This window comes from Scophthalmus maximus, chromosome 6 (genome assembly GCF_022379125.1).
Source record: "Scophthalmus maximus strain ysfricsl-2021 chromosome 6, ASM2237912v1, whole genome shotgun sequence".
Classification (NCBI taxonomy): Eukaryota; Metazoa; Chordata; class Actinopteri; order Pleuronectiformes; family Scophthalmidae; genus Scophthalmus; species Scophthalmus maximus.
Window position 1 is genome coordinate 2,472,501 of NC_061520.1, and position 20,471 is coordinate 2,492,971.

The 20,471-nt window shown below is 47.0% G+C and overlaps 1 protein-coding gene and 1 long non-coding RNA gene across 3 annotated transcripts in view; one reads left to right on the top strand and one right to left on the bottom strand.

Annotated features, from left to right (window-relative positions):
* The window catches only part of LOC118308749 (NACHT, LRR and PYD domains-containing protein 12-like), a 988,189-nt gene that overhangs the window by 311,372 nt on the left and 656,346 nt on the right, over positions 1-20,471 (bottom strand). The window lies entirely within an intron of this gene.
* On the top strand, positions 3,484-6,493 carry LOC118308809. The gene is made up of 3 exons (XR_004793332.2): positions 3,484-3,593; positions 3,732-4,002; positions 5,782-6,493. It is a non-coding gene; the product is annotated as an uncharacterized LOC118308809 (long non-coding RNA).

Genomic DNA, 20,471 nt, shown 5'->3' on the forward strand with positions numbered 1-20,471 from the left:
TTTGAAGAAACCCCTTCGAATTGGGACGGGCTAGTCGGACGCCGCACCGACGCCGCCGGTCTTCAAACGCAGCCTCCGCCATTTTCTTTAGCATGGCGCGATCGGGCGGAGGTAGGGGCCCACGATTCTGCCGAGCCTGAGCTTCACGTCACAACGTGGCCACGAGCTGTTTTTATATTTCCAGATGAGGAATCAGAGAGTCACTTCTGACTCTGGGATTTAGTTTTGTTGTGGAGGAACCGAAGGCGGCAGACGACTCGGCCGTGAGTCAGTGCTGCAGCGTTCGGCGGCTCTGAGGAGGGAAGTCACAGCTCTGACGACCAAACACCAAATCTATTTTGGATGATTAAAAAATGTTCTTTTGACGAAAGTTCTTCATTCTAATGTCCTTCAGATATGAGTGATTCAGTGCGTCCGTCTGACTGCGGTCAGACCGCTGACACGGCCGTTTATTCTGGTGGCACATTCGGGTGTTTTCCAGAGACGCCGCAGACAGAGAAGTTTCTTTTTGGATTGTTCTGTTGAAAACAAAAGAACTCTCGAAACCCCCGAGCGCCACCTGAAGCCGGAGGAGACCCGAGGTCTGCGTTACCGGGCAGGATTCACGGGTCATCAGAGGTCACTTCAGGTTTAACTCTGGGAGTTGTTGTTCGTCCTACGCGAAGCCGGTTCACGTCTTGATGGTAAATCACCATGGTAACGTACGCTGGACCGGCTCCGGAGCAGATGGAGATGAACTACTGACCAATCAGATCACTGGGAAACCGCCCGTCGTCGTTCTACAGCATCCTGACTGGGACAAAAGAGTTTATAATAATGATCATAAAAAAATCTCTTAACTCCGTTCATTAGAAACTGTTTTAAAAAAACGTTGTGAAAACAGCGGCGCCATTCCTCCGCTGCACTGAGTAGAATCTGTCGAATGACGAGTCTGGTTTTCCAGCGATCTGATTGGTCAGTAGTTTTGATGGACATCCTTGTATTGCCACCTCGTAGAGCGCTGCTTTAATGTATGATGTGCTTGTCCTGGAGAAACTCAATGAAGAGAGTAGTTTTGATCGATGATCTCAAACTGTTCAGCGTCAGTTGCCGTGGTGATAACGATGTGCTCGTTACACTGACTCTATTTTTGTTAGATTTTTTAAAAGACCCTTTGTGTTGGATTGAACGTCTCTGTCCGTTTGTTTTCTGTTGAATAAGTGATTCTTTTTTAGGAGTATTTTAGGAATTTTAGGAAAAGAACATGTGAAAACTCCCTTTCTCTGAAATGACCCGTGCAGATTTATATTTCTTCTGTTCTGTCTTTGTGTTCATCTGAATGTTACATGCGTCTTGAGGTGTCTCGTACACGTCCGTAGTGTATGATATTCTGTATATGTGCATGTACTCAGTGACCCGGTGCAGCCCGGAGGAACGTGGGAATGTTGAGCGACGGAGAACGAACCGTTAAAGGTGAACCTCCCCTTTAAATCCCTGCAGCTGAAAAGTGCTCTGGGTTTTTCTTTTTTCTTTTTCCACCCTCCACACATTAATCCACGTGCCGTGTGGACGCCACGTCAGCTGGATCGGCCTGACTGACTCCACACTGCGAGTGTGTGTGTGTGTGTGTGTGTGTGTGTGTGTGAGAGACACTGTCTCCGGCAGCAGGGAGCAGGCCGAGTCCGTCCTTCGCCATCAGATGTGCGCTTTAATGGGTTTTTTTGTACTCGAACCGCTCGCAGGCCCAAAGAGTCACTTCAATGTCTCGGTCTACAGCCGCTGTGGTTTCCTGCTGTAAAATACCACGGAACCACGTGAAGAATGAAAAGAAAATCTCTCCGCGACAAGTCAGATGCCGCTCTCACCACTGAGAACTGGAGTCAAACACGTTTTGCCGGTCGGACTCGGAGAGAGACGCCCAGAGTCTCGTTTCTGATTATTAATCTTTTTTTTTTTTTGTTCGACCGCGCGCCGATGCAAAACAACGTTTTCCATGAGTCAAACAACGATCACGATGTTTCTTCATGATGAAATCTTAAACGTGTAGTGTGAGAGTCTGAACATAACCATCATCCGCTCTGATCCAGTTGGCATCACGTTTCCTGGAAGACACACAGGATTTGCTGTATATTACACAGTGTGTGTGTGTGTGTGTGTCGGTGTGTGTGTGTGTGTGTGTGTGTAAAACTACATTAAAGGAGCAGGAAGTGATTTTAATCAAATACACATTTTTTCCTCACGGAACGCTAGCTGTCGGTTAGCGGCCAAGCGCTACGACTCGGGGGGGTTTTGGGGCCTCGTGCGGGTTTGAGCCCCGACCCAGTGCGAGCCCAAAAAGAAATCAACAACCTACAATCCTTCTCCGAAATCGCTCTACTGCCCCTTTAAATAACTACTTAAAGGGGCAGTAGAGCGATTCTGGAGAAAGTCTTTCTCCTTGTTGTTGTTGTTGTTGTGATTTGGCTGATCTGGCCCGGGCCGCGATCCCGCGACCTCCGGCACGGGAGTCCGACGCACGGACCACGAGGCCCAAAACCTCGGAGTTGCAGCGCCACCCGCTGGCACGTCTCTAAAGGTGTCGATGGGTGATGTTTTAACAAACTGCGCTCGCTGTGTTGTGTGGTGCGGTCCGCACCACTTATTTTGTTCTCCCTTTACGGAGACTGGGCTGAGCCCCGAGAAAACACGTCTTTTCGCCAGCGCGCACACAAAACTGACAGCTACCGGACGGCGAGGAAATATTTGCTGAGTCTTACAAAACGTGTTTTTCTTTAGAATCGCTTACTGTCCCTTTAAGAAAACCAGTTAAAGTTATATCAAATCCTGATTCTTATTATTTTTCCATAAAGTTGGGCTGTTCGCCACTTGGGATATTTAGATGCATTGGATTTCTTTTGATTCTCCACGATTAAAACGTGAAATGCGCCGTCCAAATGTGGAACTGGATTCACGTCTGTAGTCGAGAGTCAAGCCGAGATATTTCGAGCTACTAGTGAAACCCCCCCCCCCTTTATGTAACCTACAGAAAAAGTGCTGAATGTGAGTGTGTGTGGGGGGGGGGGGATCTGGAGAGCAAGAGTCAGGTGCGGAGTCTGTGACGAACCCTGACAAATCTTTTTTCTTCTTCCTCCTCCTGGTCTCCAAAGTGTCGAGGCAGCGAGCGGCGGCCAACACATTCCTGCCCGAAATAGAGCAGAGAAAGTGTCGAGTTCCTCCGAGTGGAACCCGCCCCGCCGCATCGCTGCAGATCACATTCTCAGCGATGACCTAGTAGCGGCGTTTATTCCTGGAGAGGAGGCCTGCGCGCTCCGAAGGGGGGGAACGCCACGGCAGCAAAGGTGTGGGCCGGGCCGGTCCGGTCCGGTCCAGGCCTCCTGCTGACGGGGGCCAGCTGCTGACGGGGGCCAGCTGCTGACGGGGGGCCAGCTGCTGACGGGGGCCAGCTGCTGACGGGGGGCCAGCTGCTGACGGGGGCCAGCTGCTGACGGGGGGCCAGCTGCTGACGGGGGCCAGCTGCTGACGGGGGGCCAGCTGCTGACGGGGGGCCAGCCAACCGGCGTCACGGTCGGTCGACAAAGTGCGCTACGTTGCATCTAAATCTGCCACATTTGAAGGTCCTGCAGGCTTTTGGCTCGGTTCGCAGCAACAAGCTCCCAAACACTGTTTAAATATATATATATATATATATATATATAACGTCTGAAGATGTGTTTCACTCCCTCATTCTTCCTCTACCTTTTTTCCCGCCCCAGGATGCAACAGTTTGGGTTCTGACGCACAGCAGGTTGAAATGGAAGCCGACAAACAGAAATGCAGCCAAACACAGTTCGGGTTCACTGTGTCACGTTGACTGAAGAAGGAGAAGGAGAGAGAGAGAGAGAGAGAGAGAGAGAGAGAGAGAGAGAGAGAGGAGGGAAGAGGGAAGAAAAAACAGGTACCGCCAACCAGCTGTCAGAAAAGATTGTTGATGCCTTTCTCAGAAGATCACCCAGTGACCCTGCAGGAGGAGGCGGAGGAGGGCGGGTGGGTGCGACGTGGGTCGGTGGGGTCGCCCGGTTCTTGGGCTCAGTCCCGGTCGGGAGCTGCCGGGGGGAATGTGAGTGTGTGAGTGTGTGTGTGAGTGTGTGTGTGTGAGTGTGTGAGTGTGTGAGTGTGTGTGTGTGTGTGTGTGTGTGAGTGTGTGAGTGTCTGAGTGTGTGTGTGTGAGTGTGTGAGTGTGTGAGTGTGTGAGTGTGTGAGTGTGTGAGTGTGTGTGTGAGTGTGTGAGTGTGTGTGTGAGTGTGTGAGTGTGTGAGTGTGTGTGAGTGTGTGAGTGTGTGTGTGAGTGTGTGTGTGTGTGTGTGTGAGTGTGAGAGTGTGTGTGTGAGTGTGTGTGTGAGTGTGTGAGTGTGTGAGTGTGTGAGTGTGTGTGTGAGTGTGTGAGTGTGTGAGTGAGTGTGTGAGTGTGTGTGAGTGTGTGAGTGTGTGAGTGTGTGTGTGTGTGTGTGTGTGAGAGTGTGTGAGAGTGTGTGAGTGTGTGTGTGTGTGTGTGAGTGTGTGTGTGTGTGAGTGTGTGTGTGAGTGTGTGTGTGTGTGTGTGTGTGAGTGAGTGTGAGTGTGAGTGTGTGAGTGTGTGAGTGTGTGGCGGCGAGCGAGCTGCCAAATATGGCGAAGGAGAGACGAGCATCTAAACATGTCCGACGACTGCAGCGTGTGTCCTTTTATAAAGCTGCTAATGTGCGCGAGTGACAGAGAGCTCTTGTCCTCGATTGGAATCAGCTGATGATTCATGCCCCTCTTCCAAAATCACATTCGTATCATTTTCTTTATCTACAAGAGGGACGATTTCACATCGCTGCACGGATGTTGAATGTTCGTCTCCAGGACCAGAATTGGAGGTTAGACGCCATCGAGCCTTGAGGGAACTCTGCGATCTGTACAAAATGAAAAGTGCGTTATAAATAGAACGTATTCTTAGAGACGCTTATCGAGATATACACGCGGCAAGTTTAATAATAGAAGCGTAGGAGCCGAAACACAATATCTGAATCACAGTTGTCGGTTTTTTTGCGCCAATTAGCACTCGCCACGTGAACAACTGGCCCGCAAGTGGTTCATACGTGAAGTGTTTGTTCTGAATGTGTGGCGGAGGGATTAACGCAGCGTCATCCGCACTAACGCGTTCTAGTTTCAAGGCGCGTCACTTTTTGCTACGTTCGCGCCGTTCGTCCCCTGGTTTTAGTTTGAAAACTCTGCGGTTGGGTTATTTAAGTCTGGACGGGACGGAGCTCGGCCTCCTTTTTTTCGTCAATGAATCTGCATTGAGCGAGTTCACAAGAAGACGCAAAGTCGTTTGCTTCTCTCGCTAATATTTCAACTCGAGCCGAATATCCGCATGACGCGTGTTTTTTTCCCCGCGATAGCCAGTTGGCGCTGAGCTCCTCCCGACGCCACTGTCGGCCGACGTCGTGACGTCGTATCAGAAATGGAGGATGAAACTATCGCGGCCGCCCGAGCTCTTAGACACGAGAAGCCATTTGGAGAGGGAGGAGGGCTCGACAGGAAGTCTAGCTAAAGCTAGCGCTTTGCGGCGTTCCTGTCGGCCCTTCTTTTTACGTTTCATGTGTCCGTGTGTGTGTGTGTGTGTGTGTGTGTGTGTTTGTTCAGAGGCAAATATTCGCAGGTCGCGTTTATTTGCACGAATAAGGCCAAATATATACGAAAAAAACCTTTTCTGTCAGTAACGTGAACACAGCATTAGACTATTGGGCCCGAGACCCACTACCTCGTCTCTCACTCCATCTGTCTCTCTTTACTCTTTAGAAAGAAGAGCAGACCGAGGCAACCGTCCGGATGAAACTGGAGCGAGCGTCCGGCGACGACAGCGAAGCAGCGTGAACGACGCTGCGACTTTCTCTCTGGGTGTTTTTTGCTAAAGATTAATGAACAAAACAATCCGCTGAAACAACCTCAGTCACTGGACATCAGCGTTTCTTTCGTGTGGGGAATCCACATGAAACAATTTGTCTCCGCACTTCCCCTCGGCCTGTCTTTTTGTAGTCCTAAAAATAAAGTCCTCTGGTAACGCCACTCCACCGCACTAACCCCGACCGCCCGCCCTGTTTCCACTCCTCCTCCTCCCGAGTCGTTCCTGAAGTTCCTAGAATCTTCCACAGTTCCAGTTTCAGCGAACGCTGAGGAACGCCAAGACGCTGCCAGCTCCAAAAACTGTGGTTGGCCTCAGACAATGTTCCGTTCTGTCCGTCTCTCCACATGTAGTTCACATGTGAGACACATTCCACCCTCAATATGCGAGTTGCCTCCAGAGGATGTGTATTGGGATTTGGCCTCGTGTAAATTCAATTGAATTGAATTGAATTAACATGTCGGCAATGTTGTCATCTCTGTGCGGAAGATTATGAGGGCCAGGCATAAGGGAAAAATGAAGGGGAATTTTATATTGTATTTCGAGAATGAAGTCGAAATGTGGAGATTAAAGTTGAAATGTGGAGATTAAAGTGGGAATAGCCCTGAACGTCCGTGTTGTGGTTCCAGTTCAGCTGTCACACGTCCACGTTAACTAACGTTAGCAAAGCTTCGCTGACAGCGCGTCTCTCAAAATTCATCAACGGTTGTTTGCAGTTGAACGACATCGCGTCGGGACGCACGTCGACGCTCAAGTTGCAAACACCCGTCGTTTCTCCCAGATTCAACTGTCAGTAATAATACCGCAACTTTACAACTTGGTTAGCAGCTAGCGTTAGCTTAGCAAACTGGCTAACAAAACATCAGCATCCGGTTGTTGGGTGCTTCCGGGTCACAATTTAGACTTTATTTCTTTGAAATAAAATCTACTGTGAAGGTTTTAAACAATCCTCAAGTGAACAACTTTATGATCGGATCTTAGATCTAACAGCGACCCGTCGTGTGTGTGCGTCAGTCTCTCTATTAGTGCGGGAGCATGAAGTTTTCATGTAGCTACATGTGAAGAGCAGAACTGATCAGGAGCTCAGGTGTGAAACCTGCACTGCCTCCTGAGGAAAGTTGGGTTTCTTTGGTCATTACCTTCGCTAAAAGGTTATGTTTTCACCGCTGGCTGCTTGTTTGTTGGATTATTTGTTAGCAGGGTTACGCAAAAACTACTTTCCACCTTACTTGGTGGAGGAATGGGGGCCGGGGGCCGGGGGCCAGGGAGGAAGACATTACATTTTGGTGCGGATGTGGATTAAGGAGCGGATCCAGGGTTTTTTGTTTTGCCTTTTTTAAATATCGCAACAACGGCCAATTTACAACATTTGATCCGGCGATAATGGACAGATATTGATTTGAAACATCAGGCATGTTTAGTGAGCCGATCTTTATGAGTCAGGGTCTAAATTTGGTGCGAATATAACAACATGTAATACTTTGTATAAAACCATCTAACTCTAAACTTGACCAAAGAGTTTCCGGAGCCTAAAGCTGATGTTTCGAGAGGCCAAGACTCGTGTCCACGATTTCCTGCGATGTCCTGCATTTTATAACGGATTAGTCGAGTATGGATGTAATTTTTCATGCACCGAGGTAAACAAGTCAAAACGCTTCCCCCCGACCCAGTGAAAGTACAGTCGCGTCAGGCGAACACAATCCAGCGCTTTGTTTGCAATGGATGCAAACAACTGATGATTAGATGAATAGAACCGACAAGATTAGGTTAAAGAATAATAATAAAGGACGTCTGTGTTCGTTACTTCACTTTCTAACAAACCATCTCATACATACCGGTCATGGTATTTTTCTGGGCTATATGAAGCGGATGGATTCTTCAAAGCTTCTCATCTCAAATGCTTGACGGGGGGGAAGGGGGGGGAGGGGGGGGGGTCACAGGCATTTGACCTCTTGTGAGGCTGTAAACACTCGCCGAGGTCAAAAAGTGAAACACTGACCAACCTGAGGTCTTTACATGTCCCATGAGTCACGGTGTCACTGGGTGATAAGCCTCCGTCATGGGGAGGGACCTCTGAACTCGGCCGCGAGGCCCAGATCAGACCTCGTACTGCGACATCCATCCCGGGTGACTCGACCGCAAGTGTTCAGCTCAATGAACAAGTGTGAACACACTCCAGACGCTTTCGGTTCGGAGGTGGTCTCTGCGACACGCGTGGCCAGATTAGCAGCGTGAACCGACAACTGACGTCCCGACAGATTCACGGTGAACCAGAAGTGTTTTTACACCGCTCGGCGTTTCCCGTGCATTCTGCACTTTCACTAGTTTGATGGCAGTTGGCGAAAGAGGTCGCCGTACCAGACGCAAGGTTCAAGCGGTTCTACTAAAGTCTCTGAAATGATCTTGGGTGTGTTTTCGAGCGAAACATGCAATATGATATACTAGCCGACCTTTAAGGTGCACCTACACGTTGGCAGATTGCTCGAAGGAAGTAACCCAATGCTGCGTTCACACCAAGCGCGAAGCGTTTGCGTCACTCGCACCAGTTTGGCCGAAGGATAATTTGAGCCTGATCGAGATATTCCCGCGAACAGAAACACAACCCTCGCGCATATTCGCCCGTTTCCTCCGTCCACTTTCTCCGACAAACCGGACAAAACTTTCCCTGCAGAGGAATTCCGAGTTGGAAAAGCCCCCGACTGGGGGTAGCGTCCAACTTCTTCGCTTCCTTCCGGTCACGATACAAATAGCCACTCGTGTCAAAAAGCTTGGCGTGCCCAACACACAGCGACAAAGGTTTCATCCTCCGTTTTCGCGACGATGTGTTTACTCGCATATTCCAATAAAGCGTAAATATCTCAACTGGAATGTGCGTCTGCTCACGTCATCGCATCTACTTTTCTACGTAATCTCGCGCGTCGCGTTTGGCGGCCCGTGGTCTTTTGGGTCGCGTGCATGTGTTCCTTCCCGGTATCTGAGCGGATCTCTGTAGGTCGGAGCTGTTGAGCTATCTGTTAACTGCCGTGCGGCACACTTTCCTGGAAGCGGTCGGCTTACAGTTTTACTGTTCTGGGTGAGATATTTCCACACACACACAAACACAGACATACCTCAGATGCTGGGGAGCCTCTTAAAACCTCCCACCGTGTTTATGAGCTCAAACTGGTGCACGTCGGTCAGGGAGGAAACACACTCGTCTGCTTATTCATGAAACAGGTTGTTTTGCAGACGCTGTGTTGTGCGACAGCACATGTTCTCTTGAAGGCCTCAGGAAAGCGACTGATTCTTTCAAAGGAAAAGTGTTTTTTACAATGTTTTCGTGGCGATGAGAGAAGTGTGTGTGTGTGTGTGTGTGGTAAAAAGTCACCCACGGGCCAAAGTCTTGTAAAATTCCAACCTTGCTTCTTCCGACCTCGCTCCTATTAGGTCAAGTCCTCGATTTCCCATCGGCGCCGTAAATCTGTTGACTAGGCTGCTTCTTTGTCGAGTTTTTCGAAGACACTCGGACTCAAAACAGACGAAGCCTCTGAACAGAATCCACATCAGGCACTTCGCACAAATCCGTTTTTACTAACCGGTCAAATGTGGTCCACTTTTTTTTCCTCAAACCACTGTTTGACAGGAGGAACAATAAACCCCACTGTGTCATAATCGCCCTTTAAAAATTGCTATATTCATACAGCTGCGGTACAGTAAGCAACGGGTGAAAGTTGAACCAGGAAGCAGTTTAAACAGTAACTGCTGGAAGTCAGTCGGAGTTTGACGAGCTGAGAGAAAGTCTATATAACAAAGTCATAAAGGGTCGGCAGCGCTACGCAACTCTTCTGGATCTTCTTTGTAATAGATATGGAATCCTATGTAGTTAATTTCCTTCAAATGAATCAAATGAATTATAGGCAAACTTGTAAAATGCTTGTTATCAATATTTAGTCGGCAACTACAGTTGTAAACTGAAAGTGTCTCCACAGATTCATGGAGTCCGATCACTTGATGACGGTTGACTATGGTGTCACTTTGGTAAACGTCGCAAAATGAAGATAGAGATTATTGTGTTATTATGAGCAGTGTTAAAACATGTGAAAACTGCGTCGGGACAAACGAGACTACGACGGGCCGCCCCGCCGCACACACCCCTTCAAGTGCTCGACGATAATGAGGCTTTCCCCCCGCGGCAGAATCTAAAGTTAAAAAGGATCAAAGTGAACGCGCGCTGCAGATTCTGTGCCGACACACATCTTTTCCTGCGAAAGTGCTCCGGTGTAATTGGTAACACCCGTGTTGTCACAAGTTTACTGCCCGGTGGGGAACGTTTCCAGCACCGTGGCGTCCGCCCGACGTCATGCGGTGCAGCGGCGCAGCATCAAGGATTTTTCTATATTGTTTGAATGGCCGGCAACATTTTATACCACAGCAGACAACAAACTTGTACCATATGCTCCAACAACAGCTCGCGTTCCAAAATCTTAGCTGTCCAATATCAAACTAACCAAACACAATAGCCTCCAAGGCGACTTGGACAGTTGGACTGAGCAACGTTATAGCCAGATATTGAAAAGGTGCATATGCATCAGTCTCTTTGATTTGCACTGAAAGGGGCAGTAAGCGATTTTGGAGAAAGGTTGTTTGTCGTTGATGTTGTAATGACACCGAGCGGAGTAACTTCTACGCGACTCGCGGCATTTCATGAAAAAAAAATGAATGGCTGATTTAATTTTCCCCTGTGATATAAGAAACTAAAATAAAACCTGTAATTGTTCCCGACAAAGGAGCAGTTTGTCTCAAAGAACAGTCACAGAGCAGATTACTAATACGGCATGAAAACACTGAAAGAACGCCAGAGGAAATTCCCAGTTCATCCCTCCGTCCTTCAGTGAAACATTACAAACGCCGCCCGACTATCCAATCGTTGTGTGCCGATTAGTGTCGAGTTAAATGAGGATGAAATCCGTTCTCAGCAAGTCACGCATGTCAAAGCAACCACACAGGAGTCCCGCTGAGCTTTTTCCCGTTCTGTGAAATTTGAATGTGCCGGCGACGGTGCAAAACTATTCCAGGAAATCAGTGAGAGGCGTCGGACCATCGGGGAAGAAAACAAAGGAACTGAACATCAGAACTGAACTCGACGCGAAATCATCGAGCTGCGATACAATGGCGAGCCCAGGCTCGACGACGGATGTTGCATCGGACATTTTCCGCAACTTTTTCCCGCCGGCCGACCCCTGGTGGTGACATGTCCGTAAAAATGTGCGAGGGGTGAGCCCACGTGAGAGATAGGGTTTCACGGCCAGCGAGTGGGCGCTCTACCCTGACGCGCCACATGCTTTCTGAAAATACTGGGAAAAGTTGTCCCGCTGTTGTGAACGCGTCTGACCGGGACAACCCGTTACGCCGTTCGTCGTATGTGAACGTCAAACGAACGTGTCTGAACAGCTATCAAGTCGAAAACCCTGGAAAACCAGCCGCAAGCGGCATCCTCACCACTACCATCTGACATCAGGCGCCCTGTGTTCAATTTCTTTTAGAATGGTACGCAACACTGCCCACCCCTTCCTTCAAACAGTTGTATCACGATCCTTCCTGAAGCAGAGGATTGGCTCTTCCCCGCTACAGTACAGAAAAGTCTCCAATCCAAGGTTGTGGGAACAAAATGTACCCAAAGACGAGCTGGAAGCAATGTGGCATTAAAGCCTCCTGGGACTTCTGCCCTCGATAATATGATAACCGACCGGAAAAACAGACATGTGACGAGAGACACAGGGGAAAGAAAAAAAATTCCCCCGCAGGGCCATACGGGAGTTCGATCGCACAAAGGAGCAACTGTGGCTGTGTGTTCAGAGGCCTGCAGGGGATTTACTCGGGCTCAATGGGACAGTGTGTTTTGTTTACGTCTGTGTACAATATCGGCGGAGTGACAATGGCGGCAGTGTAACTGAAGCACTGCACCAAAAGTGGGATACGGCCTGTGACTCAGTTGGCAGCGGCCGCTCACTCGTGGGCCAGCGGCAGTTCGGACCCGACAGTTGGCTTCTGTCCCGCGTCAGCTGCCAGGTCGCCTCAGAAACCAGCAGGAAATGTCATGAAAGTAATCGTCACACGGTTTAGGCAGTTCTCGGTGCGAGAGCAAATCAAAAACGCCAAAGCAAATGTTGTTGTTATATGGCTCACCCAGTTACTCGTTTCTTTCAAATCTGACTTTCTCTTCGGTGCTGGTTCCTGGCGCCGGGAAAGTTAGCGGGTCAATGCTGTACAGCTGTGATCGGCGAATGTTGCAGATCTGCTTCCAGCGTCTCCATCCATCCATCCATCCATCCATCATCTATACCGCTTCTTCATTTTAAAGGGGCAGTAAGCGGTTCTGAAGCAATACACGTTTTGCAAAGAATCTGCGAACATTTCCTCACCGTCCGGTAGCTGTCGGTTCTGTGTGCGCACCGGGGGGGAATCCAGGTTTTGGGCTCAGCCCAGGCTCTGTAAATCTAAAACATAAAAAACGGTGGACCGCACCACACAACAATGCGGAGTGCAGTTTGTAGAAATCACTCGACGACAGCAGGCCATTCGGTTTTGGCCTCGTGGTCGACTCTCGTGCACGAGGTCCCGGGTTCGCAGCCCGGGCCTAGGGCCCATTGTAGAATCTCCAATTAACCTCATGTCTTTGGACCGAGGGAGGAGGACGGAGAACCCCGAGAGAACCCACGCGGACGCGGGCAGAGAACGTGCAAACTCCACACAGAACTGAATCCGAACTGGGATTCGAGCCCGGGAACCATTCTTGCTGTGAGGCGACGGCGCTGACCGCACGGCAGAATAACAACGGGAATAATAGAACTGCATCACTGTATACTCAATTAACATAATGTGTTTAATTCTGTTTTTTAAATGATAATTTGTCAAACAAAACCCATTCGGTAGCTCACAAAATGATAAATATATGTTTATGATATATAACTGAGTGTTCTTAATTTGTATGGATGTAGATGTGGTGATAAGAGAAAGAACCTGAGACCTTCATGCTTCGAGCAGCTGTCATCCGACAACACTGCGCGGCCGGGGTCAAGTGCACATTCCCGATAACGTAAACCATTCCTACGACTCGCCTGGCGTTGGCCTTGAGGTCTCAGGTGTTTGTCACCGCGGTGACGCTCCAGAGTTGTAAAGTCTTCAACTCTCGGCGCAGTGTTTTGGCACCCGACGGACCGTTTAAAACTCGGGGGATCCGTTTCCTCAAACGCTCCTTCCAAGATCCTGTTTCATCATCTCAACTGGAACAGCGTGTCCACACAAGTGTACCTCTAGTTTTTATTTTTTTTAAATACAACCCTCAGTGTAACATATTGCCCCGCATGTAGCATTTTCAGATCATTTATTAGGTCCAAAAAAAAGTTAGCATCTGATCATAGACTAGAAAACCTAGAAACCTACATGTCAATAAATCTTTCCCCAATGCACATATTGCCAATAATATTTTAGAAGTAGTTGAAATCTAATTTATAGATTTTTAGGGAAACGTCTTGGAATTCTAACAGATGAAAAATGTCACTTGGAAGAATCATGTCAAACATTGGAGTCATCAGAAGAATAAGGCATTTGTCGTAATGATCACAATGATCTATATCCACATATCTCATATTGCAACATTGTTTGTGTTGAGTTATTGTTTTATTTTCCAGAAATTTTACCGGGGGTCGCGATTAATGTCCGTAGCAACATTCGTGGACGTTTGCATTCTCACGTAAAGTGCCTCTGGAAAAATGTTCAGGAAAAATGTCCTGGCACTTTCCGTGCACGTCTGAAAGCAGCAATTGTGCAAAAGTGAATGTTCGCAGAGAACAGAAGACCGAGCTGCACGATTGACCGCGACGTCTGCATGCAACACCATCTCAAGACTTGCGACATTGTGCCATCCAGAACATCCTATACCTGCTATTTTAGAGCAGAAAGAGGAAGAGAGAGCGCGGCGGCGGTTGAGGGGCCGGAGGGGGGGGGGACGGAGGCCTCTTCCTCTTTCTCCCGTTCATCCTGTTGCAGAGTCATGAATGAGCTGGTTCCCGGCAAACTGAATGGAGAAGTCTGTGTGAGTGTGTGAGTGTTGGAGCTCTGCATTATATATGTTCATTCATTCAACAAGTGTGTGTATGATTGTCGTACAGTTGATGCTTTCCCTGCGGCCTTAACACACTGAACCCCGATTTCCCAGCTCCAGTGAAGACGGCTGAAACGAACCAGAGATGTAAAATTGACCCGTCACATGTAAAAACCAAAGACCTGAAACGAATCAATCGGACTCTTTCGCGGCCCCAGTGGCCCCCTGAGGATACGTAGACCCAACTGAGCAGAAAAACTTGAGTGTTGATTGGGTGAAGACCCCCTGGGGGCCAGATGCATGAAATCCTGTGTGTGTTCTTGTCTGAAACTAATGGTTCTGTTTTCCACCCAGTCATTTTCATTTCTCAGCACTTATCCGGGTCTGGGTCACGGCGGCGGTGGCAAAGAAGCCTTTTTATTCCAGGGGTGGGGAAGTTCCGGCCGTAAGCGGCCCCATGAAGAAAAAAGGCACAAAAAAACTCCCATGATGGCGATTTAAAAATTTTTTTTCCGGCAAATAAAAGAAAAAAACATGAAACATTCTGGCTATAAAGCCTGTCAGGCCACGGGCCGGGGGTTGAACCAGACACACACTGAAACACTGTTGTCATCATCACTGACGAGCGACATGGCTGCTGTCCAAAAGAAGAAGGGTAATAATTGATTTTCAAGGCAAACAGACTGATGATTAAACGTTGGATAAAAAAAGACGAGGCCTGTTTGTGGTAATGCGGCCGCAGCGATGGAAAAGGCCCGATGACATGCATCATTAGCCACAGCTGGAGAACGTCAAGCTAAACTGGATGAGTTTCAAGGACAAAAAGTTTTTATGGACGCTCGATGCCCTTCCGTAGTGTTTGGGTGGAACAACAACAATGCAAGCAATGCTGATGACAATCCCATGGTCAGCAGCTGTACTTTGTGTTGAGTGCCAATTAGCAAACCTTAACATGCTATCGTGCTAAACTAATATCATGCCTCTTAGTTTAGCATGATAAACTCCAACGTATTTAACGTGTTATTGTTAGCGCGTTAGCTTACCGATATTAGCATTTAGCTAACCTTACTGTAGCAATTGTCATTGTGACCATGTTAGCTAACCGATATTAGCATTTAGCTAAACTTACTGTAGCAATTGTTATTGTGAGCATGTTAGCCTAACGATATTAGCATTTAGCTAAACTTATTATAGAAATTGTTATTCTGAACATGTTAGCTTACCAATGTTAGCATTTAGCTAAACTTTTTTTAGAATTTTTATTGTGAACATGTTAGCTTACCGATGTTAGCATTTGGCTAAACGTACTGTAGCAATTGTTATTGTGAGAATGTTAGCTTTACCGATGTTAGCATTTAGCTAAACTTATTGTAGAAATTGTTATTGTGTGCATGTTAGCTTTACCGATGTTAGCATTTAGCTAAACTTACTGTAGAAATTGTTATACAGATGTTAGCATTTATCTAAACTTATTGTAGAAATTGTTATTGTGAGCGTGTTAGCTTTACTGATATTAGCATTTAGCACAAAGCCTCACTTTTTGCTGTACAGTAAGCACAGGCCTGCTAGCAAGGCTGGCGACCCTCTGATGCAGATACAGAGCTCATTGATGTGAACAAAGCACAAAGTCTGTTTGTTCATGCTCCCCCAACGCTGTCATATAATGGCAATTTTTTTTGGTTCTGTTGTTTGAAATTCCAACGTCAGTTATGCCTAGAAGTGAAGGTTAAAAGGTCAACTGAATTTTTCACTGTTTCATTCTTGCACAGATAGAGTCAGTGGCCTCCTCACTTCCTCTTTTAGATCAACGTGAAGAAGCTGCTACCCCGCAAACCATGGTGTCTGCACAAATAAGTGTATCTAGCAGTACACAAGTTCAGCATAACCTGGTTTGATATCCGCAAAAAGGGTTCATGTTGTAGACACGCGTAACTGTCTGTATATATATTTTTACATAGGGCTATATGTGTGTGTGTGAGAGTCATTATCTTTCACATTCGAAGGTGTTTGTTCCGCTCTCTTGGCTGACAAGGTGAGAAAGCTCTCAAAAAAAGAAGAAGAAAAAAGCTGTGATACCAGCGGTACTAGAAATATTTTCTCTAATACTGTAGTTGTAATATTTGGGGGATAACCACAGGATAACTGAAATGCAGAGACGAGCTGAGCAGAGCGGTGTAGAGCACAGTCACTGAGCTCACGCTATATGGAAAGGACGCAGCGTAGGAGAAAACCCGAGGACCGGAGCAACTGGGTCAGCGAGGCGGAGGCCGGCGTGGAGATCGGGTGGCTGCTAAAGGGCGGGAAAGGGCTCCGGCGGGAGAGTGGCAGCTGTTCCTCGTGTCACAAAAGCCATTGAAAAAAAACGTCCGCCTGTGGTCGAACGAGGGGTTGAGTTGCCAACTGTGCAACGCAACGTCCCTGGCTCGACTCCAGGGACATTTGTTGCACGATGTCCCCCCCCCCGCTCCCCCTCTCCCCTCCTTCACTGTCAGCACCAGTAACGGCCTGAAAAAAACACAAGTGTTACAGTGAAAATATATTTGCCGTGGCAGACAGACGTTGTTACAGAGTGAACTACAATCTTCCATCTTTTGAGGAGTTTTACAGTAAACCGCGCGCGATTTTGAAACTCATGGACACGCAAGCGAACCAACAGTTGATTACACGTTGCCCGGCGACAGCGAGGCGGCCAAAAATGCATCAGCGTGATGGGAACTGTCGCCGCGCGGAGGCTTTGTGTTTGTCCATCCGATTGCTGCAGGAGTCCAGACTGATCGCCGCCACGGCCGCCATCTTGGTTACCGTGGTTACGGGTGTATAGCTTGTGGGCATGGCCTGCTTGTTTACCTGCGCGACGCACACACGCACGCACACACACACACACGGACCAGTCATTTTTCTGTATCATGGACTCGGATAGTGTTTTAAAGTTTTGAGGTCGGTAATGTTAGGGTGTGTGTTTCAACGAGAAGTCAGGCGTTTCGATGTGTGTGTGTGTTTGTTTGTGTGTGTGTGTGTGTGTGTGTGTGTCTCGATGCTGGGGTGTGTGTCTCTGAGAAGAAAAACACTTTCTCTAACGTTTCTCCAATCAATAAGAAGTCAGGCATTTCTGTCTGTGTGTGTGTGTTTGCGTGTGTGTGTGTGCGTGTGTGTGTGTGTGCGTGTGTGTGTGTGTGTGTGTGCGTGTGTGTGAGTGTGCATGTTGAAAGCAAAAGGAAACGGGATGCATGTGTGGGTGAAGTCAAGCGATAGTGTGTGATCAGATGCTCTATGTTGCACCGTACCGTATCAGCCTTTTTATCAATGAGCTTGTGTCTGGTGTATGTGTGTGTGTGTATGCGTGTGTGTGTGCGTGCGTGCGTGCGTGTGTTTGTGTGTGTGTGTGTGTGTTTGTGTGCGTGCATGCGTGCGTGTGTGTTTGTGCGTGTGTGTGTGCTAGAACAGCAGTATGTTGCTGCTGATAGCACTCTGGAGATGAACAGTGTGTTTCTGTTTTCCATTGATTGTCAGTCGGGATTCACTTATCTGTCCTGACACAGCAGTCAACTGATTACACACACACACACACACACACACACATGCACGCAACTGATTTCCTCTCTGTCGAAACACAACAGTAGCACACAGACGCATGTAACCGCTTCCTGCTGCAGGAGGTTAAAGGAATCAACCAATTAGCCGCCGCCTGATGATGATGTCACACATGTACAGCGAGGGGATGTTTCACATGTCACATGTCTGTTTTATCTCTTTTCAGCCGTCTCCATGTAAATGATCATTCCTTCAATTATGGAAATGGAAACAAAGGGACTTGGAGACACGATGGAGGTTCGTGTCTGATGACGAAGTGAAGTGGTGAAGAGATATTTAAAAAGCAGGTCAATGAACCACTCGTGTCCATTTAGTCCAAAACTTTCATGTCATTATTCAATAATAACAATATTATTTTCATTTTCAATCAGTTGGCTTATTGATTCATTGCTGTAATTCTATGGAATAATTTATATTCATAATATAATAATAAGTAATATATATATGAATTAATGCATAATTTGAATACATTTTATGATATACATCACTTTCACCGTGCAGATGATAAAAATGAGGCTCCACCCATATTAAAATGTGTGTCTCTGCTACAGTTCAGAAAATTTAAAACATTTCAAGTAACCATGAGCAGAAAGAAAGTAATGATATTAAAAAATATAATAAGAAGCAACAAGGTCATGAGTAACACACACACACACAGCTGGGAATCTGTGCTGTGATATCTGACTGTGTGTCCATGTATGAATTCATTCCCCTGTGAATATCTCACAGATTGCGATCTCGATATCGGCTGACGGAGGATCTGAGCTCGTGCACATTGATATCCTTCAGGGCGATGGCTTTTTCCTGAATGTGCTGCATTGTGCCTCCGACTCTTCTCAATAAAAGCACACTTGCCTCTCAGATGATTTACACTTGTTTTGAGACTAAATTAACAACTCAAAAGACGGGATATGACTGAAATATATTTGTTATTAATATTAAAAATCATGTGAAAAGACAAAAAAAAGAACTGTCCCCGACCCTTTCTGTACGTACACACCATATTTGCAGTGGATATGAATTATGTGAATATGCACAGCCAAGACACGTGACGACAGAAGGGGAATTATTGGACGCGGGCCCAGGACGTTATATCGGGAGCCCCGGATTTAATATTCATTGTTCACAGAGATCGGCTAAGACTCAAAATGACCACGAAGAGGCACAACGTTGACAAAAAAGAGACAAAAAAACAGCCCACAAAGAGATTAAAAAAACAAAACAAGTGCAAAATGACTAAAAGGGGACAAAAAAACAAACAGACCAGACGGAGATAAAAACTACGACAAAAAAAACAAACCGCCACATTTTCTATGTTTAAAAGGGCGTTTTTTTTTTTATGGTGGGTTCGGTCAATAAAAGAAGAAAAAAAATGAGAGAACACACAAACACACAGGAGGACATTACATTGACTTACATTCACTTCCTGGTGACTTACTCTTTACCATAATGACAATGTGCCCTCGACCTCAACGCTCGACCTCACCTTCAAACACGTCTTCATCTTGAAATGCAGTGATTTTTTGTTATGGGGACTATTTGTCATTTTCATGTGCTTTCCACTGTGTAAACAGATTTAGGTCCCCGCAACATGGGCAATTCCTAGAATGCACACACACACACGCACACGCACACACACACACACACACACACACACACACATGCACGCAGCCCAGGAGAAAGTACAGCAGGATGCACTTTTACATGTTCCTGGCAAAGCTGTGGTTACTCCTTTTGATGACTACCACCAAGTATGCTGCACCACACACACACACACACACACACACACACACACACACACCACATGAAGGCTGTTCCAGAAGGAATGCTCTGCGGTTGCCTCCCTCGCTTTTCTCCGTCTTCCTGCAGCTGACTGAGGTCAGACAGACACTCGCTTCCTTTAAAGAAAATAGAAAAATCCCTCAAGGAAAGACTCCACCCGAAAAAAACAAGCACAAAAAAGAAAGAAAAGAAACCCCACTCAGGGTCTTTAACAACCAGCTGCTGGTGGTCCACCTTGGAGCTTTTCTCCCCAGTTTGGTGTCTCTGTGGTATTTCTTGGCTGTGATGTCCGGATATTTCCAGCGTGAATGTTTTTTCTCCCGTCTGCTACGATCGTAGTCGTCTGGCTTTTGGTGTTGATTTGGAATGAAAGCTCCGTGTAAATTGTGGATTTCTTTTTAAAATAGACTGAGAACCAATTCATTCTCTTTTGTTGTGGACTTCATTTCTTGTTCCTCGTCGCCGTGGCACGGAGTTGCAGAAACACACCGGATGACTCTGTTTTGGGGATTCACACTTTATTTTCCTTTTTTTCCACTTTCCAAACTTTAACATTAACCTTTACCGATGTCAAATCAGCAGAATTTCCATTACAAAAGACACCTCCTGTTCAAATAAAGGATCATTTAAAGATTTAGAGTAAGATTTGGCTTGTAAGACTAAAAGCAGGTTCTTATTTTGGGAAGAAGCGAAAGTTTAAGATGACAGGATAGATCATTAAAATCGACCTTTACATCCTTTCCTACAAAAAAAAAAAAAAAAGGAAGAAAGAAATTAGAATTCAAAATCCAAAAACTACATTTTGCTTTTAACTGTGTGTTGCACTCTGGTGAAGTCTGCATGTGTGGCCGCTGGTACACAATGTGATTATTTATTCGTTTATTTTGATGAACTTTAATCAAAGTTTAACTTATTAACCAGTGCGATAGAAGTGGCTGCTATTGCCGGCATTTGAAATACACGAACAATGAGACATATGCATCAGACAAACTGTTGGAATCAAAATGTTCCTTCCTCCGTCAGGTGGAGCCGATTCTCCCCGGCGACCGTCGGCCTGCAGCCACAGAAGGTCGTCGGGGAGAATCGGCTCCACCTGCAGCGTTAAATAAACCTGTGTCTCTGGTCTGGTTC